Consider the following 27180-nt stretch of genomic DNA (forward strand, 5'->3'; position numbering starts at 1 on the left):
CAAGGAACTGAAAAAAGCTCTTTAAGCCAAGCTTTAATGACAGAGAAGGTAAACCTAATGTTCACTTTGTTTTTTCTATTCCTGGAATGAATTCCTACTCTGAGCAAGAATAACAACAGCAATAAATCTAAAGGGAAGCAAATTTTGAGGAAGCCTAATTATACCTTTTCTTCATAATACACAGCAAATCTTAACATTCAATAGCATAACATATACTAGTAGAAGAGTTTATTAGTTAAAATATCTCACTAGACTGTTTAAAGACTGCCTCTGGTGGCTTAGGTGGAACAGATATTTATTGCGTCTTTAAAAAAGCCTGCAACTGCTCCAAATTTTTCTGCCAATATTTTAATCTTATTTGTTATTTTGATATACTTACTCTTTTTCCAAAACATACTTGCAATCCATTTTGCAAGTATTTATCACAATAAATTCAGTTTGTGGATTTCCCTGGTGATCCAGTGGTAAGATGCCACGCTCCCAATACAGGGGACCCGGGTTCTATCCCTGGTTGGGGAACCAGATCCCACATGCACGCCACAACTAAGAGTTCACATGCCGCAACTAAGAGTCTCCATGCCATAACTATGAAGTCCTCATGCTACAACTAAGAAGCCCGCATGCTGCAACTAAAAAAAAAAAGATCCCACATGCTGCAACGAAAATCTCATGTGCCACAACTAAGACCCCGTGCAGCCTAAATAAATACTAAATAAATAAATAAATTCAGTTTGTGGACCTCTGTCCCTAAGAAATAAAGTCATTCTCGATTTATTTTATGTAAAACATGAATTTATTTAGTTGCCTCATTTATATGCTTACTTTTTAAAAATTCCTTGCATTTTTATAAATTTCAGATGGCAGGATTCAGACAGAAAGAGTGAGAGAAAGAACTTTGTAATAGAATCCTGCCTGAGCCAACTCTCAGTAGTTTTTTGGCAAAAGGCCTGTGTGTGAAATATTTCCAAGACCTCAGTCTGAAAGGCAGCCAGACTCCACAAAAGAACAGGCCCAAAATGACTTATTACCTTTAACCTTTGACCTTTTACCCAGTTGCCTCATACTCTGTGAACTTGAAATCTTGTGAGAGAATGCTTAGCCATCCTGTTTACAAACAGCCTATTTATTCCACAGGAACAGCTTGGCAGGACATATCCAGGTCACCTGACCTTAGGTTGTCACAGAAACCATGAGACTCAGGCTCTTCTTGTAATTAAGCCAAAACTGCAACATTCTGACTGGCTGAAATCAGTCTTGGACTGTGCCACAATCATCAAACATTTAATTCACTTGTATATTGTACACTTCACCAAAGTATTAACACACAAAATGTGAAAGCAATCACAAATGAACTACAAGTAGTATAAGCCATGCCTTCTATGAAGAACAGAAAAAGCATACATTTTTAACCTGAATATTACAAGTTAATCTCAACTATTACACTGCCCTAGATCTTGCTAAACTGATCAGCACACAACAAAAATCACACAGTCTTTCAGTTACTCATTTATTTTCAAAACTCTAGTCTCTGTTTTAGTCAGACTTTATATTAGGCATTTACCTGAAGAAATTACTTCATTATATTTATTATTTCCAGCATGTTTTAACTAATCCTTCAAGGCAACTGCTTTGATCATTTTGGTGATCACTTTAAAACAGATTACATAATTAATTAATTAATTCTCACAAATTATTAGTGCATATAAATATAGCCAGATTTCCTTTTTTAAGTGAAAATTGGCTTCAAGAATGAATAAACTAGTGAATAATCACATTTCAAAGGGTCCTTTATTATTCAATGGATTTATTTTCAGGAGTTATTTTCTGAATTTCCTTACCATACCCAAAATATAACTAAATTTGCCAAAATATTATATGCACACAACTTATCAGGGATACTACCATTTAAAATAATGTTAATGAGTTTTCTTAACTGAAGAAAACTGTAACATTGTATTTACGTATGTATTTACCACTAAGGAAAAATTGAATTAATTGCTTGGATGTGTCACAACAGAGTGGCCACTTGATAAATGGTAATATAGTCTTTAATTTAGGAAAAGAGCTTCTTTTTATAAAATCTAAGAATGATAATGACAATAGGTAACATGTATTGAATGTGCTGAACACTGGTGGAAGTATTTGACATGGATTAGATAATTTAATCTCCACAACAACCCTATGAGATAGACACTATTATCACTCTCATTTTATAGAAGAGGAAAGTGAGACTAAGAGAGGTTAGGCCATACCTCTAGTAAGAGGAAGATTGGGAATTTGAACTTAAGCAATGTGGCTTAACTTTACTGCCTCTCAAACCACGGCCTTTAGAAAGTAACTTACCAAGTACACAAGTAAAATAACATGGTATTACTTAGAATATAAAACTTAAATATCACTTTATAAAGCACCTTCACAAATATTTCATTTGAGTCTCATAATAATCCTGTGAGGTAATATCATTCCTATTTTGCAAATGAAGAAACTAAAGGTAAGAAAGGTAAACTGATTTTTCCAAAGTCACTTGGCTAATAAATAATAGAGTGAGGATAACAATCCAGATCTTTTAATATTACACCTTATGTTTTTCCAACTATAATGACTCTCCTTATCCCATACTAAGATCTTTTCTAAGGTCTTATTCACTCAATGACAAGTAGAATGAAGAATTTCCAGTAAGGATATTAAAAACGAAAGAAAGTTAAAGGCTTTCTCAATTTAACATTAAAAGAAAGCAGTATTACTGTGAAACATTTTAGTGAAAATAAATCCCATTTCCATATTTTAAAATCATGTAATTCCCAAGATTTTCATTTTCCTTACTTAGTAGTCATAGATACATTCTTAACCCAAATAATGAGGAAAAAGAGCTGGGAGGGCCTTATACCCAAAGGATACTCCCATGACCCTGCCAAACAAAAAGGATCATCCAGGAAATAACTAAATTAGAGCCAGGCTAGTGTAAAAGCTATACCAAGAGTTTGACCCATGAACATTTTTAAGGGGGTTCACCATCACCTGGATTATCAGCAAGGTTAGGCTAGGCATATTACATGGAAGATCATTTCCCAAGAGGTACTCTGCTAGCTCTTGGTTCTCTATTTGTCTAAATTAGCAATCATAGGTTTTAAAACAGATACCTATAAAAGTCAGATAGTATGCAGTTTTACAAAGTAGTATCTTTTCCAAAAGACTGAATATGACATCTATAGAGCAGGAAGTACAATAAGGAAAGTTAGCCCACATGTTACTAGGGTAAGGAGTGTTATGAGGCCATCCATAGGCTGAGAGACCTGTCAGAGAGAAATTGAATGAATAAGTCCTTAACTTTGCTCATCTGTGACAGATACTCTCTCTTTGGCCATGTCTGTGGCATAGCAGCAGTCATTACAAAAAAAAAAAAAAGGAAAGGAAAATATAAGAGGGTAGGGAGAAAAGGAAAATAATAAAATAATGTGAAAATAAATATACTGGGGAAATTCAAATTTTTTAAAAGAATGAATAAGAAATAAAGAATTTTAAAGAAAAATTAAAATAGAAGTCTTTAGAGAGAGTTCCTCCTATGATAAATTAAGAGGAAAAGTTTTAAACAATCAGTATACAACATGACAACTTGAAACTTTAAAGCACTGTTAAGAAGCTGATATATACAACAGAATAAATCTGCAAGAATCAAGGGAAAAAAGAGACAAAGAGGGCTTCCCTGGTGGCGCAGTGGTTGAGAGTCCGCCTGCCGATGCAGGGGACACGGGTTCGTGCCCCGGTCTGGGAAGATCCCACATACCTTGGAGCGGCTGGGCCCGTGAGCCATGGCCGCTGAGCCTGCGCGTCCGGAGCCTGTGCTCCGCAACGGGAGAGGCCACAGCAGTGAGAGGCCCGCGTACCGCAAAAAAAAAAAAAAAAAAAAAAGAGACAAAGAAAGAGAAAAAATAAAGCAACTTATTTACAAGCAGGCCAATGTCAAAGGATCTTCAGACCTATATGGATTAGTCTATGATAAGCTCTCTTGGCAATCATGTACAATCAAAAAAGCTTTTAGAATATGCCTCATGACCATGAATGTACTCTGGGCTGCCAATTAACTTCCTAAATTGCTATGTGATTAGTTTATCTTCAATGTTTTAAAATCATCACTGGAATTATTTCAAAAATATATATTACAGTTGTCATTGATTTTATATACAGGCAAGAATGGTATTTTGGGAACTGGGGGGTAAATGTGCCAAGAAAAAAAAAAAGGGACGTCATCAGTGTTGAATATCCTCTTCCACCAAGGAAGAATATGCCTGATGAGTGTGTGTCATCTATTTAAAAAGAAAAAAAAAACGGTAAGATCTTTCACAGTACTGCTGAGACCTATTATGCATCAAAGATGTTGCTGGATTCCATTTCTTTTTATTTCAAGGGCTGTAGCCCACTCTGCAGATAACTGCTTGCAAAGCCCATCATTCTTTGTAGCTCTGATGCTTTACCAGGCTCAAGGGGCTGTCCTTATGGAATCCTATCTGATTGCTAGCATTCCTTTACTTCTCTGACATTCTAGCACTAAAAATTGCTTTGAAGCCCTCAGTGTTTCCTCTGTAATGCAAACAGACAGTAGTTTTAACATGATTTCTGACACTTAACTCAAAGCGACCTTTTACAGTTTTAGTTCTGTTGTGCTAAAATCTAAAACAAGAACATATCCGAGAAATGAGCACTCGTAAAGAAGAAGTTTCCTTTCAAAAACATTTAAAATACACATACTCACAAGTGGACACTTTTTGCCCCCTTAAAAAACACAATAAAACTGTTGTGATACAATTGGAATTGAGAGATTCCAGGAGGAAAAGCATGGGAACACCAATAAAGGAAGATAGTCACTACTCTGCTGTACACGTGACTTGCTGCTGGACACATGAGTGATTTGATGACACACAAATGGCTGCTTTAATAAAACAATTTAGAAATAAATGCTTCAAAACACTTTCCAACATTAGTTCTCACTTCATTTCTCTTGCCTCAGGCTTCCCTAACTCCTAAAAGCGGTTCAACAAGGCACCCCCCTCCATCTGCAGGCTCTGTCTCGCCCTGTATCTGGGTTCATTTTGACTAAAGTAAGAAATTCCTAAACTAAAAATATGTTACTAAACAACCAATGGATCACTGAAGAAATCAAAGAGGAAATCAAAAAACACCTAGAGACAAATGACAACAAAAACACAGTGATCCAAAACCTATGGGATGCAGCAAAAGCAGTCCTAAGAGAGAATTTATAGCAATACAATCCTACCTCAAGAAACAAGAAAAATCTCCAATAAAAAACCTAACCTTACATCTAAAGCAACTAGAGAAAGAAGAACATACAAAACCCAAAGTTAGTAGAAGGAAAGAGATCATAAAGATCAGAGCAGAAATAAATGAAATAGAAACGAAGGAAACAATAGCAAAGATCAATGAAACTAAAACCTGGTTCTTTGAGAAGATAAGCAAAATTGATAAACCTTTAGCCAAACTCATCAAGAAAAAAAAGGGAGAAGACTCAAATCAATAAAATGAGGAAATAAAAAAGGAGAAGTTACAACGGACACCACAGAAATACAAAGGATCAAAAGAGACTACTACAAGGAACTATACACCAATAATGGACAACCTAAAAGAAATGGACAAATTCTTAGAAAAGTACAACCTTCCAAGACTGAATGCAGGAAGAAATAGAAAATATGAACAGACCTATCACAAGTACTGAAATTGAAACTATGATTAAAAATCTTCCAACAGCAGCCGCATAGCACAGGGAGATCAGCTCGGTGCTTTGTGACCACCTAGAGGGGTGGGAGGGAGGGAGACACAAGAGGGAAGAGATATGGGAACATATGTATATGTATAACTGATTCACTTTGTTATAAAGCAGAAACTAACACACCATTGTAAAGCAATTATACTCCAATGAAGATGTAAAACAAAAAAACAAAAAAACAAAAAAAACCTCTTCCAACAAACCAAAGTCTAGAACCAGAAGGCTTCACAGGTAAATTCTATAAAACATACAGAGAAGAGTTTACACCTATGTAGGGCGCGGTCAGCTAACTGCTACGCGGCAGGAAGCTGAAATAAGCTGAGTCATCCTTCCTGTGGCCACTGCGCTTGCGCTAAGTATACTAATGAGGTTTTAAAGTAGCGACCTATCCGATGCTGGCTCACAAGTCGCACCATCGGCGAAAGCCAATCACAGAGCGACACATGTTCTTAATCCCTATATAAGCAGACTGCTCTAGGATTGCGGGGTCTTCCTTCCATCTTTCTTCAACCAAGCTGTGCTCCAATAAAGTGTGATACGAGAAGAATCTTGCGTGTGGCGGCTCGTTATTCTGCCGGTCAGAAACGGCTCGCCGCAAGTGGTGCCGAAACCCGGGAACTTCGCGCCCTGCATGGAGGACCGATTCAGAACTCGACACACGGAGTGGTAACCGTCGGTGAGTAGTCCAGTCAGGTATGTTTTTCGGGGGTTTGGAGCCTGAAGTTTTTACTTTCGCTTTTGTCCTTTTAGTGTTTCTCATGTTTTTCGTTTGCTTGTGGCTACGGTACCACCAGCCCGATCGAGTGTGTCTTCCCTGGCCGATAGATAAGTCAAGCATTTTTGGGAATAGTTCGTCCACGGAGCCTACAACTGATTTTCATGAGCCTATTCAAGCCCTTTTAAGGGACCGAGGGCTAAAGCTCTCTCATAAAAACATAAGTAGGCTGCTACAAGATATCGAAAGTGCCGCGCCGTGGTTTGGGGTATCAGGCAGCTTGACTGTTCCGTCATGGGAAAAACTCGGAAAAGACCTAAAGGAGTGTAACACAAGGGGAGAACTTTCTCGAGGCGCTCTCCCCTTGTGGAGCATGATACTTTCTTGCCTAAAGGAAGGAAAATGTGAAGAAATTATTCAACGAGGACGCAAGGCTCTTAGCATGTGTCAAGATAGCGCATCAGAGAATGAACAAACAGGGACTACGGTAGACAGGCCTGAAAATATGAAAAAAAAAAAAAAAAAAAAAAAAAAAAAAAACAAAAGGAAAAGCAAGAAACAGTGCCAGGATTATATCTAATCCTAGATGAGTTTAAGGAATTATATTTGTTTCAACCTGATATCTAATAGAGGGATAAGACGTAAGTTATAAGGCATGACCGCCCCTATAGAAGCCCGCGGAAATTTAAACCGCCGAGGCTTGGGTTTTTCTCAAGGGTCACTGAGTTTATGATTACATGGAGGACCACAACACCTGTGTGGGTACCTCAGTGGCCTTTGTCAAAGGAAAAACTGGAGGCGGCATCCAAACTAGTGGATGAGCAGTTACAATTAGGGCATTTAGAACCCTCCTAGTCACCCTGGAATAATTAAGAAAAAATTAGGGAAATGGCGTCTTTTCTATTCCTTTGAATAGTCGAGATAAAGCCTCTTGTATGGAGTTGCTTGAACAGGCCTTAGGCGTTTTGATTAAATATTTAGGGAATGGGGGATTGTTTCTTGCTCCCGAGGGAATACAGAAGGGAGATGTTGTAAATTTTTTAGGAGCCTGATCTTAATTCTCCACGCCAATTAACCCCAGAGGCATTCCAAAAGCTTTGCTCTTTTTAGTCAAAAAATGCAGGTGATTCATATTACAGGCTTGCCCTATAATCCACAAGGCCATGGCCGACGAAAAGCCCAAGGAAGGAGTCAAGACTGAGAACAACGATCATATTAATTTGAAGGTGGCGGGGCAGGATGGTTCTGTGGTGCAGTTTAAGATTAAGAGGCATACACCACTTAGTAAACTAATGAAAGCCTATTGTGAACGACAGGGTTTGTCAATGAGGCAGATCAGCTTAAAGAACTCTTAATAAAACAAAAAGGGGGAATCGCAGAGAACTGTACCCCTAGACAGAGACTTTTACATTTAAATGATGATAAAGAAACCTCTGCTGAACGCCATGTGGCAACAAACCATAAAAATTATGGCAAAGTGATGTGGAAAGATGTGTTGTCCAATCAATGGAAGGGCCCGGATCGTGTTATTACTCGATCCAGGGGATCTCTTTGTGTCTCCCCACAGGATCAAGATCCGATCTGGGTGCCATCAAGACTGACGAGAATTGTTGAAGAAAACTTCAGAGAAGATGCTGAGTTGGATGTTCCTGATGATTCTTAATCGAAGTCTGTATTAGTTGGAATTCCACAAAGGATTATTCAAATTGTGCAACTGAGTGCTGCCGGGCTGGAGCCCGTTGCCTTTGGAGATTTTGCCTCTTGGCTCTCTTCTGCCTTTTCCTCCTTTGGGGAGTGGGTGGGGGTAGGAATCTTTGGAGTCTGCTGTGTATTTGGGATTATGCTGTGTCTCTGGTTGGCCTGTCGTGTGCGCATCAGGGCACATCGAGATAGGGTCCTGCTCACTCAGGCACTTCTGGCTATTAAGGAAGGAGATTCTCCTGCAGCCTGGCTCTCCGCCCTGAATAATTCGAAATGATTGCCCTTGCACAGAGAGGCCTTGTTGCCATTGCACCTCTATAGGGAGTCAGCCATTGTCCTGATTGCCCTTGCACAGAGAGGCCTTGTTGCCATTGCACCTCTATAGGGAATCAGCCATTATTCTGAGTCAGCCTTTGCACCCTGCAGCCCTTGTTGGCATTGCACGCAGGAAGGTGTCTCAGACATGCCAACGGAAAACTGCCCTCGAACAGTGAGCACATCATGAGGTGAACACCTGTACGGGCTACATTCCGCTTGGTGTTCTAATAAATAAAAAAGGGGGAGATGTAGGGCGCGGTCAGCTAACTGCTACGCGGCAGGAAGCTGAAATAAGCTGAGTCATCCTTCCTGTGGCCACTGCGCTTGCGCTAAGTATACTAATGAGGTTTTAAAGTAGCGACCTATCCGATGCTGGCTCACAAGTCGCACCATCGGCGAAAGCCAATCACAGAGCGACACATGTTCTTAATCCCTATATAAGCAGACTGCTCTAGGATTGCGGGGTCTTCCTTCCATCTTTCTTCAACCAAGCTGTGCTCCAATAAAGTGTGATACGAGAAGAATCTTGCGTGTGGCGGCTCGTTATTCTGCCGGTCAGAAACGGCTCGCCGCACACCTACCCTTCTGAAAATCTTCCAAAAAATTGCAGAGGAAGGAACACTCCCAAGCTCATTCTACAAGGCCACCATCACACTGATACCAAAACCAGACAAAGATATCACAAAAAAAGAAAATTACAGGCCAATATCACTGATGAACAAAGACACAAAAATCCTCAGCATGGACTTCCCTGGTGGTGCAGTGGTTAAGAATCTGCCTGCCAATGCAGGGGACATGGGTTCGAGCTCTGGTCCAGGAAGATCTCTCATGCTGTAGAGCAACAGAGCCTGCGTGCCACAACTACTGAGCCTGTGCTCTAGGGCTCACAAGCCACAACTACTGAGCCTGCATGCCACAACTACTGAAGCCCATGTGCCTAGAGCCCATGCTCTGCAACAAGAGAAGCCACCAAAATGAGAAGCCTGTGCACCATAACAAAGAGTAGCCCCGGCGCACCACAACCAGAGAAAGCCCACGCACAGTAACGACAACCCAACACAGCCAAAAATAAATTAAATAAATTTTTTTAAAAAGAAAATATTAAAAAATCCTCAACAAAATACTAGCAAACCAAATCCAACAACACATTAAAAGGATCACACACCATGATCAAGTGGGATTTATTCCAGGGATGCAAGGATTCTTCAATATACACAAATCAATCAATGTGATACACCATATTAACAAATTGAAGAATAAAAACCATATGATCATCTCAATAGATGCAGAAAAAGCTTTTGACAGAATTTAACACCCATTTACGATAAAAACTCTCCAGAAAGTGGGCATAGAGGGAACATACCTCAACATAATAAAGGCCATGTATGACAAACCCACAGCAAATATCATTCTCAACACTGAAAAACTGAAAGCATTTCCTCTAAGATCAAGAACAAGATAAGGATGTCCACTCTCACCAGTTTTATTCAACATTGTTTTGGAAGTCCTACCATGGCAATCAGAGAAGAAAAAGAAATAAAAGGAATACATATTGGAAAAGAAGAAGTAAAACTGTCACTGTTTGCAGATGACATGATACTATACATAGAGAATCCTAAAGATGCCACCAGAAAACTACTAGAGCTGATCAATGAATTTGGTAAAGTTGCAGAATACAAAATTAATACACAAAAATCTCTTGCACCCCTATACATTAACAATGAAAGATCAGAAAGAGAAATTAAGGAAACAATCCCATTTACCACTGCAACAAAAAGAATAAAATACCTAGGAATAAATCTACCTAAGGAGGCAAAAGACCTGTATTCAGAAAACTATAAGATACTAATGAAAGAAATCAAAGATGACACAGATGGAGAGATATACCATGTTCTTGGATTAGAAGAATCAATATTGTCAAAACTACTATACTAGCCAAAGCAATCTACAGATTCAATGCAATCCCTATCAAATTACCAATGGCATTTTCACAGAATTAGAACAAAAAATTGTATAATTTGTATGGAAACACAAAACGATGCTAAATAGCCAAAGCAATCTTGAGAAAAAAAAACAGAGCTGGAGGAATCAGGCTCCCTGACCTCCAACTTTACTACAAAGCTACACTCATCAAAACAGCATGGTACTGGCACGAAAACAGAAATATACATCAATGGAGCAGGATAGAAAGCCCAGAGATAAACCCACACAGCTATGGTCAACTAATCTATGACAAAGGAGGCAATAATATACAATGGGAAAAAGACAGTGTCTTCAATAAGTGGTGCTGACAAAACCAGACAGCTACACGTAAAAGAATGAAAGTAGAACACTCCCTAACACCATACACAAAAATAAACTCAAAATGGATTAAAGACCTAAATATAAGGCCAGATGCTATAAAACTCTTAGAGGAAAACATAGGCAGAACACTCTCTGACATAAATTGAAGCAAGATCTTTTTTGATCCACCTCCTAGAATGATGAAAATAAAAACAAAAATAAGCAAATGGGATCTAATTAACTTAAAAGCTTTTTCACAGCAAAGGAAACTATAAACAAAACAAAAAGACAACCCACAGAATGGGAGAAAATATTCACAAAGTGATCAACAAGGGATTAATCTCCAAAATATACAAACAGCTCATGCAACTCAATTAAGAAAAAAAAAGAAGCCAGTCAAAAAATGGGTGGAAGATATAGACAGACATTTCACCAAAGAAGACATACAGATGGCCAAAAAGCACATGAAAAGATGTTCAACATCACTGATTATTAGAGAAATGCAATTCAAAACTACAATGAGGTATCATCTCACACCGGTCAGACTGGCCATCATCCAAAAATCTAGAAACAATAAATTCAGGAGAGGGTGTGGAAAAAAGGGAACCCTCCTACATTGTTGGTGGGAATGTAAATTGGTACAGCCACTAGGGAGAACAGTATGGAGGGTCCTTAAAAAACTAAAAATAGAGCTACCACATGATCTAGCAATCCCACTCCTGGGCATATGTATATCCAGAGAAAACCATAATTTGTAAAGATACATGCACCCAAATGTTCATTGCAGTGCTATTTACAATAGCCAGGACATGAAACCAACCTAAATGCCCATCAACAGAAGAATGGATAAAGAACATGTGGTACATATATACAATGGAATATTACTCAGCCATAAAAAAAACAAAATAATGCCATTTGCAGTAATACGGATGGTCCTAGAGATTGTTATACTGAGTGAAGTAAGAGAAAGACAAATATCATATGATATTGCTTATACGTGGAATCTAAAAAAAATGGTACAAATGAATTTATTTACAAAAGAGAAATAGAGTCACAGATGTAGAAAACAAACTTATGGTTACCAGGGGGAAAGGGAGGGAGGGATAAAATGAGAGATTGGGATTGACACATACACACTACTATATATGAAACAGATAACTAATAAGGACCTACTGTATAGCACAGGGAACTCTACTCAATATGACTCATATGGAAAAGAATCTAAAAATGAGTGGATATATGTGTATTTATAGCTGATTCACTTTACAGCAGAAACTAATACAACATTGTAAAGCAACTATACTCTAATAAAAATTTTTTAATAAATAAATAAAAATAAAATAAAATCCTAAACCGCTTCAGTGCAAACTTAGTACCTCTTATCATTTAGTCATTCACCACATTAAGTAGGGGGAGCACAGGAAGTGAGGAAGGTAAAGGATGACCAACTGGTTTCCATAAGCTTCACTCCTCCCATGTGATAAACAGGGCTACCAAACCCAAGTTTTTGAGGCTTCCCTTGCCTCTAATGTACCCCAGTCAGAAAGAATGACTTCTCATTACCCTTTTTCTATGACTAGCATAGTAAGTCATGAACTTTCAATCTCCCTCAGCAGAAATCACAATCCTAATCGTTACAGCTATGGTCTTAAGTCTGGTGGCTATGCCTCCTCTCTTAAGGACACCAATCAACTGCTTCCTATATGTCTGCTCTCTTATAAGGAATTAACAACTCAGTTTCTTACTGATATGCTTGGTATGCCTATGAGGCCCTTGCAACTTTACCTTGAATCCCCTGAACAAGAATATTTTATTCAAAGTATAAGTGAATATTTGAGATTACTAGAGATAACTAAATATTTGAACATTATGCCACTGTTCCTCAAACTGTCCCCCAACCTTTAATGACCAACTCTAATGGTTAATTTTATGTGTCAACTTGGCTATGCTATCGTACCCAGTTATTTAATCAAACACTTGTTAGCGTTACTGTGTTAGGCGTTATCTGTAGATATAGTTACCATCTACAGTCAGCTGACTTTAGGTAACAGAATTACCCTCAATAACTTGGGTGGGCCTCATCCCATGAGCTGAAGGCCTTAAGAGCAAAGTCCCAGACAAGAAATTCTGCCTCCAGACTGCAGCGTTATCTTCTGCCTAAGTTTACAGCCCGCCAGCCTGCCCTACCAGATTTAGATGCGCCAAGTCCCCACAATCACGCGAGCCACTCTCTTAAAATAAATCATAAATGCATGTGTGTATATGTATACGTTATATATATCTTATTGGTTCTGCTTCTCTGGAGAATCCGAACTAATACACCAACTGAAGTGAACGATTTGTTTTGAGGCTTTAAAGCAGAGGTCCCCAACCTCCAGGCCACGGAGCGCTACCAGTCCGCGGCCTGTTAGGAACCGGGTCACACAGCAGGAGGTGAGCAGCCAGTGAGCGAGCAAAGCTTCCTCTGAGGCTCCCATCGCTCGCATTACCGCCCGAACCATCCCCTGCCCCCACCCCCGGGTCCATGGAAAAATTGTCCTCCGCAAAACTGGTCCCTGGTGCCAAAAAAGGTTGGGGACCACTGCTTTAAAGTACAAAGTTGACATCAAAAGTAGAATACACCAAAAATAATATTATATGTTGCTTTCAACCTTTAGTTTTAACTAAAACAAAATGCCTTTTTTCTGTTCTTCTTTGATATCAATCCTAAATTACTAATTCCAACCAGCATCTATCACCTTCAAAATTCAAGTCCCTTTAATTTTTTTGCATAATAACATACAGACTTCTCAGGATCAAAACCATATATCATTTTTTAACCATGTATCATTAAATCCAATTAAAAAGAGATTCTTTTTTAAGTCTTTATTGAATTTGTTACAATATTGCTTCTGTTTTTTAAGTTTTGGTTTTTTGGCCGCGAGGCATACGGGATCTTAGCTCCCCAGCCAGGGATTGAACCCGCACTCCCTGCATTGGAAGGCAAAGTCTTAATCAGGGAAGTCCAAAAGGAGGTTCTTAAAGAATTCTTTTAGAGATTATCCATAACATCAATAGCATACAGGCCTAAAATCATACAGCGTGCACTTATACCATATTAGTGTTCATGTAATAAAAAGTAATATATCATAATTGTGTACTCCACACCTATTAATCTGTAGTTCCACCTTTAGCATATACCTAAACAAGAGAAATAAAGATCTTATCAAATCTATGCCAAGGAAGGATTTAACCAAAAATACTCAAAAGGGCCATAAATTTTAATATATAGGATGCTACTTAAAAATTCACTTTATATTACTAGGATAGAAACTGCCACTTTCATTGTACAAAACTAGAATAGGGACACCAATGTAATGTTGATATTGAGAAATGCAATATATATTTATGTAATATGAGATGCTTGGACCATGTTACAAAAATGCAAATTTTATTTTCTTGTACATTTAGTGAGAAAAGGGAGGGAGAATAAATGTCAAAGGTTAAAGTGTAAACTCTGGAACAGAAGCCTTTGGAAGATTTTATTTATATTGGACATCCTGAACCCTTTAAACATTTACCTAGAAATGCAAATACCAGACATTTATTCTTGAATATTTTACTTCAGTTTTCCCATAATCTCCAGATACTTCCATCCCCTCTCACAATGACTATACTAATGCTAAATTGTTCAAGGCAATCAATTAATGGAAGCAATCAGGTTGTACATCACAAAATGGAGACAATCTAGAAATCTCTTTTATTAAGTCAACATAAACAAATGATCAAAATAATTCAGTCCATTTCTGTGGCTTAAAAAAATATTTTTGTCTCCTCCTTTCCATCCCAGTCTTCTTCTATTCCCAAGTCTTATGGCCAGGTCACAGCAACAAAAACCCATTTTACTATATATTGCTTACCTCAATATACCTAAAGAAGTATAATAAATGTTTCTAGATTCCAAATGTACAGCTATGTCACAGAGATAAAAAGCACTGAGCCAGGCTGGAAAACTGACAGTATTTTACGGCCCCACTTTAGTTTATGGTCATTTCACAAAATCTACCAAAGGCATAAAAGACTTTATGTTTTTTTTTCTATAATTAGTAAATTGATCCTTTGCCTCTCCAATTCTAATTCCTTAATTCCAATTCTACTAGAATGGTTTATATTGTTAAAAACATCTTTGGAGAATTAATCTTTTGGTCGTAATTTTTAAATGAATATAATAACTGATTAAATATATAATTCATTGCCTAATCAGGAATAAAATTTTAATCCCATAAAAGATTTTAATAGCAATTTTAACTACTAGGCACATAATTAATGGTGTTAGGGGATAAAAATGAAATTTCAAGGTGACTAAAGTATAAATTCAAGAACTTTAGACAATTCTAGAGATAACACAACATTAAAATTAAAAGCTTATAGCTGTGTTTATAGAATGATGTGTAATTATAAGTTACTATTCCACCTTTTCAGATAAAATAATATAGTAGAAGAATTTTATTCAGAAAATAAGTTTTATAAAACATTTTTAAGGACAATGAAACAGCAATAAAACAATTTTTGGTTCCAATATAAATAAATCTTATTCATAAAAGAAAGCAAGTTAAAAGGCATTGGAACTCTGAGATATTAATTACTGTGCTTTTACATAGAGGGAAATTATGGCAGTACAATTCTATGATCCTTATACATGCAAAGTTTCCATTAACTTTGATGATTTTGCTTTTATAAGTAACACAGTATTACTTTATCATACACAATATTTTTATTAGTAAGAGTATCTCATAATAATACTGTTAAACAATTGGGTTCTATATTCTCAAGCCTCAGAATTTTCAATGAAGGGACCTCAGTTTTACTACGGCAATGACTGAATTTTGTGCAAAATTCTCAAATTTTGAATATATCACATTATGGAGCACCCGTTTATTTTCAATTGCTTGGGTGGATGGGATCAAAGAAAATGCAGTTATACTACAGGAATTTTCTGCCATTCAATTGCCAGTGTAGTTATGCATGAAGAACTCTTAATAAGTCAAAAGAGAACAAAATTCATTTGAAAGCAGAATTGACCCCCTTGATTTGGTTCTACGAATGGAAAGATTCAGGTCACTATGGATCCTTTTCTCTACTCAAAAGAGACCCTCTCTATTAATAAGCATTAAAATGCTTCACGTTTTAAAGTCTGCAACATCATGGCTTCATTATGAATTAGGTATTTAGGGGAAAATGCATTTCCTACAAAGGAAAATGTTAAAAATGTACCATTCCTCCAACATGCATTTTTCAAATAGTAAGAAAGAAATGTAACTGTTTTTGCAACCTAGGCTCAAGCAACTGCCCAAGCAGCCTATAGGACTGATATCAATAGGAGTTTTATGCCTGATGGAAAATCATTCTAAAGATTTTTTTTAACTGAAAAATAACGTCACCACTGTGATTTCCACCCTGGAAAACTAAAGCAGGAATCACACTGTGTTGTTAAAATGTTAGCAACATTTCATTTTTTGAAAAGGCAGTTTAGTTTTCCTGAAATAAAGAGTTGATTATCTCTCTTATTTCTGTTACAAGAATTTGATATATCACAAAGTATGAGTTACAGCATGCGCCAACTATCAACCAGGAAAAATGAACCTGATTCATAATTCACTTTGAGAATGTCTAGTTAGTCAATCAAGTGATTTGTAATCATGAAAGCTGCCAGAAATTGAATGAATAATGAGCCACAGTAAAATCCCTGGATTTTTTTTAGTATTCTTACTTCATTGTGACTTTTATTGCCACTTTTGATCAGTTTCTCAGCAGCACAAATTAAATCACACATATTTACTTAGAAGTTTTTGATTATTAAATAGGCTAAAGGATACACAAGTTGATGACCAGAGTATTTAATGTCTTCCTACGAAATTAAAAGTCTTAGTGTTTATAGCTTTAGCAAAGAAAACTTCATTCCTTCCAACCCCCTCAACACTTGCCTTATTTTATTTAAATTATTTAGTGAATATGCTATTTCAGGATAGCTTATTCTGATTCAGTGTATTTTCTTAAGTTGTTTCTATATAGTCTAAAACAAGTAAAATCATTTAACAGAATTTTGTTACTATCAGAAGCATTAAACTTCCTATTAATATCTTCATTGTATACTATTTCCTCAGTTAAAACTATAACATAAGCTGATGGCCAAAGAACATTTGACCTCTAATATATGTTATTAAATAATATATACATTTCTCATTAAATATACATAATATTAAGTTATTATAATATATAAGCATTGAATTATATAATAGTTATATACTGTATACTACAGTTATTAGTATAATCTTATTAAATATAAAAAATATAAACCAACTTAAAGCTTGGCATATTACTAAAGGGGTAATATGATAAGTTAGTGTTTTTCAAAATGTAAAACTACTAAACTATGTAAGAATTTGTCACTCTGATAATACTGGCCATTATTAGCATTTTAGCAGGATATGACATAAGAATTACACAATTTTAAAGCAAATAGAACTTTAAATGTGACAACAAATAGGCTCATTCTTTGACTTACTTTTCATAATTTTCAAGCAAAATAGTCTTTGTACAACTTCAGACTGATTATAACACCAGACCACATGTGGCCTTCCCTAAGGAAAGTAATAAGTCCTTAAGTCAAGACCTATCCTACTCATTATTGAAATCTAATATTTATGAAAAATTCAACTATCTAAATTTTGTGGGTTAATTTCCAATAATAAATGGTGTTCAAGATAACAAATTCCAGACATATACTATATTGATTCCAAGAAGCAAGTACGATTATGGTGAGACCTCAGGAAAGATACTGTTTTCCACACTGCATGTGTGAAAAGTGTAGCAGCACTCCACCTTGGAATTCACTTTATCACCATTATCACACCAACTGTGAGGATCATCTTTTCTTTCCGACAGAGATTAACCATTCATTCAACAAATGCTTATTAAGCATCTATTATGTGTCAGATATTGTGATAAAAACTGGGAATGAGAAAAATGAATCAGACAGCCTTTTTACTTGTCCTTAAGAAATCTATAGTCTAGTTAGAAAGATTCATATAGGTAAATAAGTACAATAAAATATAGGTTCTAGAATAGATCTATGTACTGGAAAGGCTCAAAGAATGTAAGGTACAATGACAGAGGTCAGTAGTCACGAAAGGCTTCAGGGAAGTACCAAAGCTGAATCTTGAATGAAAAGTTCATACTCGGGGATGGGGAAGGGTGAGCTGTGACAAAGCGAGAGAGAGGCATGGACATATATACACTACCAAACGTAAGGTAGATAGCTAGTGGGAAGCAGCCGCATAGCACAGGGAGATCAGCTCGGTGCTTTGTGACCGCCTGGAGGGGTGGGATAGGGAGGGTGGGAGGGAGGGAGATGCAAGAGGGAAGAGATACAGGAACATATGTATATGTATAACTGATTCACTTTGTTATAAAGCAGAAACTAACACACCATTGTAAAGCAATTATACCCCAATAAAGATGTTAAAAAAAAAGAAAAGAAAAGTTTGTACTCACCAGGGAGCAAGGAGGAAAGATCATAATGATAAGAAGAAGAATATTAATAAAAAAGTGCCAAATAGCTAATTACAGTAGGGTTACTACAAGCTATTCAGTTTAACTGAAGTCGACATGTAAGGAATATATATGATGTTGAGTAGTAAGGGAGAAGGCTGCCAGAGGTAAGCCTGAAACAGTATGCAATGGCCCAATAACAAAAGTCCTATATGTACATTAACACAATATATATCTTATAAACAATAGAAACCTTTGAAGAATTTTAAGCATAAAAATCACAGGACCATAGGTTTCCATAATGTCTAAACAATTTATGCATTTGGCTTTCTTCAACAATGGTCAAACTAACATTTCACATTTCATTGTGTACCTGATAGAGAATTAATGTCACCATTTTAGCCTACCTGTCTTATATTCATATGTAAATAACCTCCCAAAACAAGGGTCTCAGCCTCTAGCAAACTTGTGAACCGAACAGCAATTCTACTACCTGAAGAGTGGGGCAGACATTAAAGGTACACCAAGCTTAACAAGGAGGCATCATCAAGATTCTACTTAAAGAATTCATATATGTGATATATGCACATGCCTACACACACAATATTAAGCATGGATAATATACTGACTGTCAAAAGTTATGTCCATGTAAAGTCACAAAAGCAAATGTTTTCCACAGACACATTTTGGCGTACCTCAATCAGTAGTATAAAATCACTGTGAACTAGCCAGACTATGCTTCAAAAATAAAGTAGCCTAGTCTTGAACTGCATACATAAAAGCTTCATGCAGCTTAATGCAGCGTTTATAAACAGGAGCTTTGAGCAAAAGCTCTGAGGTCACAGAGTCCAGGGTTGAAATCCTGGGTCAGCCACTGACCTTATACAAATTATGAAACTCTCTAAGTCTTAGTTTCCTTATCTGCAAACCTCGGGTAATTATTCCTACCCCACAACACTGTTGTGGGGATACAATGAAGCACAGAAAACCCTCAGCACAGGGCTGAGCAAATAGTAATTATTCAATAAATAGTATCTTACTATTATAGATACAACAGAAATTATTCTAGTTATGATAAACTCATGTTTATACACTAAATAATTTTGTCTGACTAGCATTAAAGAAATTTCCAAAGTCTAGTCCAACTGCAAATGTTTGATGTAGGCTTAATGTGAAAACAATATTAATATGAGACAAATCATCTAAAAATAATGTTTTCAAGGAAAGAGATTTTGAAAAATGCATCGTTACACTTAATTACTTACAGAGCATGGGAAGAAGAGTCCAATCTTACTATAGGAATACTGCAAGCCTTTTTAAGGAAAAGGAAAATGGTACAATCAAACCTTTTCTCCAAATACAGTGCCATGTCATTCCTTTTTTTATTTCATCACCTCTTACAAAAAGATTTAGTACAGATGGTAAGGCTGGTTATAATCATGTAACAACATGTACCTGTCGTATAAGGATCCTCTCCCTAGAGTGAGGCGTTTCTTTGACTTCAGTGAGCATCAGTCCTACCAGTCTCTGACCTTGGGATTTGTTTATACTCTGTAAGAAAAAAATAAAAATATAATAACAATAAAACTATAAATAAGGTAGAATACTAGTAAAGTAAGACTGTAAAAGAAAATTTACTTTGATGACCTGACAATGAAGATGATTCAAGTGAAAACAACTAGAATAAAGAGGGCCAAAGCAACGTCGGTAACTGTATCAAGTTACTTATAGATACATATATACATATATACGTATGTATGTATGCATATATACATATATACACATAGTCATGGCTACGTAAGGTTGGGTCAAGTCACAAATGTAATTAGTATAGTAAAATTAAGTTATGATTATTAAATATACATTAAATGATATTAACCTGAACTAAAGATTGCTACGTAGATACACTAACTCTTGTGATAATATTAAACGTATATATGTAGTCATCCACTGTATCTCTGGGATAGCAAACCTGCAGCAAGCATTAACAATGGCTACCAGTTGAAAGACCAAATAATCTATGTATTTGAAAATGGAAGAGAATCTATACAATTACACTGCAGTTATTCTGAAATTTCCTGAAATCAGTAATATATTTTAAAATAAGCATGTAATACATGTGATTCTGTTCTAGCCAATATTTATTCAAATAAAAGTCATGAATTGTGGGCTTCCCTGGTGGCGCAGTGGTTGAGAGTCCGCCTGCCGATGCAGGGGACACGGGTTCGTGCCCCGGTCCGGGAGGATCCCACATGCCGCGGAGCGGCTGCGCCCGTGGGCCATGGCCGCTGGCCTGCGCGTCCGGAGCCATTGCTCCGCAATGGGAGAGGCCACAGCAGTGAGAGGCCCGCGTACCGCAAAATAAATAAATAAATAAATAAATAAAAAAGTCATGAATTGTAAGTTAACTAGCATGTGTTATATAGAAATAAGAATAGGGGTGAGAGAGAAACTAATCAAACTACTTTTAGGTATATTCATAAACATCAAATCATTACTTCCATTCTTTTCTACTATTAGGTTGACTTTTATGCAATCCTTTAGACATAAGTAATGAAGCATTATGGTTCAACACCCTAATGATGTCTCACAAAACAAAGTTTAAACCAAACTGTTATTTGATAACACTGAAAACATGAAATAATACTAGCATGATCTTTCCTGTATGAAGATGACACTGACTCACCGTCAATAAAGACAAGTTTCAAGTTGTTTTTCCATGGTGGAGATGGACTTCCTGATACAGCCATTCTCTTGCCAAAGCTCCCTGGTGAATAACAGCTTATACCTGAAAGATAAGTGTTACCAGTGGTCACAGAAAATAACAAAATAAAATTGTCAATATAGCAATGAAACCTATGCCTTGGTCCCAACCACTGTGTCCTGATGAACTAAAAGTCACAAAAATATATAAATACTGCGTAATACTTACATACAAAAATTGTACATGTATTTACTCTGACATATTCATTGTATTCTATGTATCACTGACCTAAAAATGCAAATAATCACAGCCTGACCTCTATCCCTAGTAAAAATGTTCTCAGCTGTCTTAACTAAAACAAAAATTGCTTCTGACATGTAAAATCCAACGTGTATAATGAAAATGCTCAAAACATGAATGCATGCCAACTTTTCATCCCTCATCACCAGTAGCAATAACTGAGGAAATTACAGAATATTTTTGTTAATGTTAGCAATATTCTCAATATCATTAAATGCAGTATGACTACAGCCAAAATTACTTTGACATTTCCCAGAATTCTGAAAAATACTTCTACTTTTCACGAAGAAAAAATAATTGTGTTACTAGCTTCAGTGTTCATTCATGTTAATGCAGAACAGAGGTTTTGTAAATAAATACTCCCGATATGGAATTTTATTAGTTGCCAGTTGAATCTCCTTCACAAGAGTTGAGGAGCTAGCTAAACATTGCTGAAGACATAGTTTTTAGTATAAGTAAAATTAATGTTATGTGCTTCTTTATTATTTAAGGGAGTAAGAGATTAATATTTGTTAAAAATCATTAAAAAGCAGGACTTCCCGGGCGATCCAGTGGTTGAGACTCCGTGCTTCCAGTGCAGGGGGTGCAGGTTCAATCCCTGGTCAGGGAACTAAGATCCCACAAGTCAGGTGGTGTGGCCAAAAAAAAATTTTTTTAATTAAAAAAATAAGAAAAAAAATTCACTAAGAAGCAGCTAACAACTGGATACCATTCAAACAAAATCACAATGCTAAGTACCTATGATGAGCAAGGCAATCACTATTTTTTAAATTTTTATGCCTGGGGATTCTATGACAGGTATAAAAATAACAAGGCATAGTACACAATCTCAAAGAAATCACAATATCAGTATTATTGAAACATTCCACTTCCTTTTCTACACAGTTGCTTACAATAACAAACAGCTAAATTCTACCCCAGATCCTCTGTTAGAACAGGAAGGATGAAGAGGAAGAACACAGCGTCATACCAGAACATGGCAGCTACCACAGGGATGAGGCTCTGGGGCTCCTCTTGCAAATGGAGATAAGGAAATTTCAAGAGAAATGTTGAGAACATCTGCTACAACCTTCGATGCAGGTCTACTGCCACCTGTAAACAAATAATCTTTGTTCATTTTAAGGCACTATAACAAATGTTTCCAGTCACAATTCTGTTTTAAAGGATCTGTCTCCTTATCAACTCTTCATTACATTCCTTATCATCATCCCTCACCAACTCATCAAAATTGGGAATTAGGCTGCAAACTCCCAAAGTTCCTCTTCATATTAGTTTCCCATTTCAACAATGCCTAGCAGAGCACCTTACCATTTTTAAATACTTAATAAATGTCTGATAAGTTGAATTGAACTAGTCATCTTACTCCTTCACCTGTCACCCCCAAAATAATCACTTATTCTAGCTACAGCTACCATTCCTGGCAGGACAGTATAAGATGAAAAGGCAAGATTATTTATTTATTTATTTATTTATATTTCTTTTTGGCTGCATCGTGTATTCATTGCTGCACACAGGCTTTCTCTAGTTGCGGCGAGCAGGGGCTACTCTTCGTTGTGGTGCACGGGCTTCTCATTGCAGTGGCTTCTCTTGCTGCAGAGCACAGGCTCTAGGCATGCAGGCTCAGTAGTTGTGGCTTGCAGGCTCTAGAGTGCAGGCTCAGTAGTTGTGGCGCACGGGCTTCGTTGCTCCACAGCATGTGGGATCTTCCCGGACTAGGGATCGAACCCGTGTCCCCTGCATTGGCAGGCGTATCCTTAACCACTGCGCCACCAGGGAAGTCCAACATTATTTATTAATTCAACAAATGTTTTGCTCAAACACCTACTAGGTACCATACTAAGTTCCATGGATATTAGTGTAAATAACACATGATCCCTGCCCTTAAATAACTCAAGTCTAGTAAGAAAGATAAACATGGAAAATAGCCATTATAATACTCTGAAATCAGTTCATAACAAGTTTTATAGAAAGTGCTACAGATACTAAAAGGGAGGAAAACTGTCTTAGAATAAAAGCTTTAGAGAGAAAATGTCATGTGAGATGAGTACTAAAGAATGAGTAGCTGCTGAACAGAGGGACAGAGAAAGGGCATTCTTAGCAGAAGGAAGAGGTGAAAAATTACAGGTATGCAAAAGGGTACACAATATATTGAGAACTTTAAGAAGCTTTTGGGAAGGCAGCAGATGAGGGGGAGAAAAGGCATAAGAAAGATCACAGAGATGCCTTATTATGCTAAAAAGCTGGACCTCTGTCCTGACCAAAGGACGTAAGCCAAGAGCATGACATGATCATTAAAAAGATCTTGGGGGCTTCCCTGGTGGCGCAGTGGTTGAGAGTCCGCCTGCCGATGCAGGGGACATGGGTTCATGCCCCGGTCCGGGAGGATCCCACATGCTGCGGAGCGGCTGGGCCCGTGAGCCATGACTGCTGAGCCTGCACGTCCAGAACCTGTGCTCCGCAACGGGAGAGGCCACAGCAGTGAGAGGCCCACGTACTGCAAAAATAAAAATAAAAAATAAAAAGGTCTTGGCAGCAGTGTGAAAGATCGGAGGAAAGACAAGACTAGAGGCATGGGACCAAATCATGAAACAAAGCTGACTTGACTTTAATGGTTTATGGAACTATGGTGACCCAATTCACCAATGACCATTAGGTTTGTTACCCAGTGAATCTTGAATTGAGATATAGATTTAGAGAATACTACAGACTCTAATTTATTTTATAAAACTGTTTATGTGATATAACCTCAAGGAAACAGCATAGCAGAAATTTCATAGAAACTGTATCAAGATACCAAAATATTAATAATGACTAGCTCTGGGTATTGGGGTTACAGGTTATATTTTTCTTCTTGTTCCTAATCTATTTGAAATTCTCCACACGTCAGAATTAAAAATAAATTTTAGGTCAATTCCTTGAAACTTAAAAGCTACTACTGGCATTAACCCTAAAGGGCCAGAGCCAGGATTCCTTGACAACATAATTGGCTCCAAAGGCTCCCTTCATCACCACAGCCCACTATACATAAAATACTCATTCCTACATCAGAACCTAAACCCATGCCATTTCTACTTCTGTAACATCCTCTTACCCTGAATGCCTACCTAAATCCCAACTTCATCATGTCGCCAGCTATAATGATCTTATACATACATTACCAATAGCTCATTATCTGCCCCACATATTGAGACATACAATCATATTATTTATTGAAATCCTTCCTGAATAGTTCTCGTTTGTTCTTCCTACGATTTTCTACAAGAATACTAGTGAATAAAAAAAGAGAATGCTAGTGCAAAATCAGTCCTATTCTAAAACAAATATTCAGACATGACTCATTTATGGATATATGTGCCTGTAAGTACACCAATGATTTGATAAACTGCAAATTTATGCATATAACCTACAAACTACAAAAGAGTTTTCAAATCTATTATCTCAGAAGAAACTGCCTACTATTATGAGTTGCATTGTGTCCCCCTAAAAGATGTTGAAGTCCTAACCCTCAGTACCTATGAATATGACCTTATTTGGGAATAGGGTCTTTGCAGATAATCAAGTTAAAATGAGGTCATTAGGGTGAGTTCTGATTCAATATGACTGATGTCCTTATAAATAGAGGAAATTTGGACACAGAGACAATAATACACACAGGGAGGACACTACATGAAGATGAAGGCAAGGGTCAGGGTTATGCATCTACAAGTCAAAGAACACCAAAGACTGCCAGCACACCAGCACAAGCTATGGAAAGAGGCATGGAATAGATTCTCTCCCTTACAGCCCTCAGAAGAACCAACCTTGCCAACATTTTAATCTTGGACTTCTAGCCTACAGAACTGAGAGACAATAAGTTACTGTTGCTTAAGCTACCCCCATTTGTGGTACTTTGTTACAGCAGCCCTAGCAAAATATATACCCACAAAGGGAAACGATTTTTTTTCCCCTGAAAGTCACTAAAGATGAAAATATTCTGAAGAAAGATTGCCAATCAGAAATAAAATTTCTTCTTATTCATTTTTAAATTTTGTAGCAAAAGTGCTATTTAACAGCTAAACCAACCGAGTGCCAAAAAACTCTAAGGGGGTATGAGTCAACCTTCATCCTATATAGTACCATTTATACATACAGCATCACATAATCAAACACTGGAGAATGATAGCATCCTATAGATACTAGGACATGAGCATAACATGAAATTATATAGATTTTCCTATGTTTTTAAGAGAGTTGCTCTATGCATTTTTATGTACCTGTAAGAATACAACTTGACCCATCATAAAATCAAAAAGTAGTATAATGAGTTACTTAATAAGGAGCAATGAAGTCAGCACAGGTCAGAAATGGGTTCTGGAGTGACAAATACTTCAATCCAAATTCTTGTTCTATTACTTACCAGCTATGTGACTTGAGCAAATACTTAACAATGCTTGAGCCTCAAATTCTTCATCAGTAAAATGGGAATAATATATGAAATGTGTTTAGCATATAATGCTAAATAGGGTTGATAATAGGGTTTTACTACTTATATAAAAAGTAAAATTCATAAATTAAGGTTTTTTATACTTCTCTTGGGTAAAACAAATAACTAGGCAAGTTTACGTAAGAACAAATGTCTTGATCATATGTACTGTATTTAAAAATATTGCCTTTGACTAGTTCCTTACTAGAAAATGTAGGACTTTCAGAATTTTAAAACTATTTTTCAAAACTCAAAACACATTTAAACTCATCAATATTGGAATGATACAAATAAGATCTTGGTGACTCTGGGCTGTCACAGACATCTTTGGTGTGTGGCTTTCAAAGCTGTACAGTACCAATCCTTAATTCCCTCAGATCACTAAGTTCTAGCCAGTCCAGAAAAACTACCTTTACAACTTAGACTGACAGCAGGTTAACTCTAATAGTATGGCATAATCCATTATAACCTTCTACCAGGTATTACTGATGTGCTTTCTGCCTCTTTTTAAATATCTTCCAAATGTAAAATACACATCCCAAAACTGTAACCAATTGAAAAGGGACTCATTTTGGAATTTGTATACTCCTTTTGAGAAATAGTTAAATAATGCAAAACCCAACTGATTACCAAAATTCAAAAGAACCTTGTTATATCATGCAAACACGCTTCATAAGATACAAATTATACCTCCACTGCTCATTGCAATACCTATAAACTGACACTTACACACCTACTTATAAAGAAATAAAAGACAGAATTCCCTGGTGGTGCAGTGGTTAGGACACGGCGCTTTCACTGCTGTGGCCCAGGTTCAATCCCTGGTCAGGAAACTAGGACCCCATAGGCCACACAGTGTGGCCCAAAAAAAAAAGAAAGAAAGAAACTACATAATTAAGTCCAAAAAGACTGCAATTACTATGGAGACAATGGTGGTATTTTTGTTAACCTTTCCATCTAAAACAGCTATCTACATTGGTCAAATTTGTTAGAAAATGTATCAACAACTCACTGCTCCGTGTAAGAAAGCCAAATAGTAAATTACTCTTAGTACTCTTAATAAACTTTGGGGAACTGTAAAAACATGTTCAATGCTGTAATGAATTCAATAATATTAGCAGCAAAGCTAACATGGGGTCAAGACCAAACACAGGTATTTTTGTAAATATTTATGAAAACATGTTTTGCCTTCATATTTAGTGTATGTCCTAACTGTAACTCAAATAGACTTTGTAATTGAGTTTCTTTAAAAAATGAATCTGCTTCTTGCTAAATAAGGAACATAAAGTCCACTTTTCAGAAAACATTATTATGTAATTATTACTTATTTACAGAGAGATCATTGGCATACTTAATTTAAACCAAGTATAAAAAAAATTCTTGGATCT

The 27180-nt window shown here is 36.7% G+C and overlaps 1 long non-coding RNA gene across 20 annotated transcripts in view; it reads right to left on the reverse strand.

Moving 5' to 3' along the window:
* The window catches only part of LOC109549014 (uncharacterized), a 152802-nt gene that overhangs the window by 99785 nt on the left and 25837 nt on the right, over positions 1-27180 (reverse strand). For 12 of the 20 annotated variants that reach the window (XR_012330769.1, XR_012330766.1, XR_012330771.1 and 9 more), the window contains 3 exons: positions 22301-22422; positions 21013-21114; positions 19782-19877 (listed from right to left, as the gene is read on the reverse strand). This is a non-coding gene — a long non-coding RNA (uncharacterized lncRNA). Of the gene's footprint in view, positions 1-13678; positions 13977-19591; positions 19639-19781; positions 19878-21012; positions 21115-22300; positions 22423-27180 lie in introns of those variants that run through there. The other 8 variants (XR_012330756.1, XR_012330760.1, XR_012330759.1 and 5 more) reach the window with 2 other exon arrangements.

The sequence above is a fragment of the Tursiops truncatus genome, chromosome 3 (genome assembly GCF_011762595.2).
Source record: "Tursiops truncatus isolate mTurTru1 chromosome 3, mTurTru1.mat.Y, whole genome shotgun sequence".
Lineage (NCBI taxonomy): Eukaryota > Metazoa > Chordata > Mammalia > Artiodactyla > Delphinidae > Tursiops > Tursiops truncatus.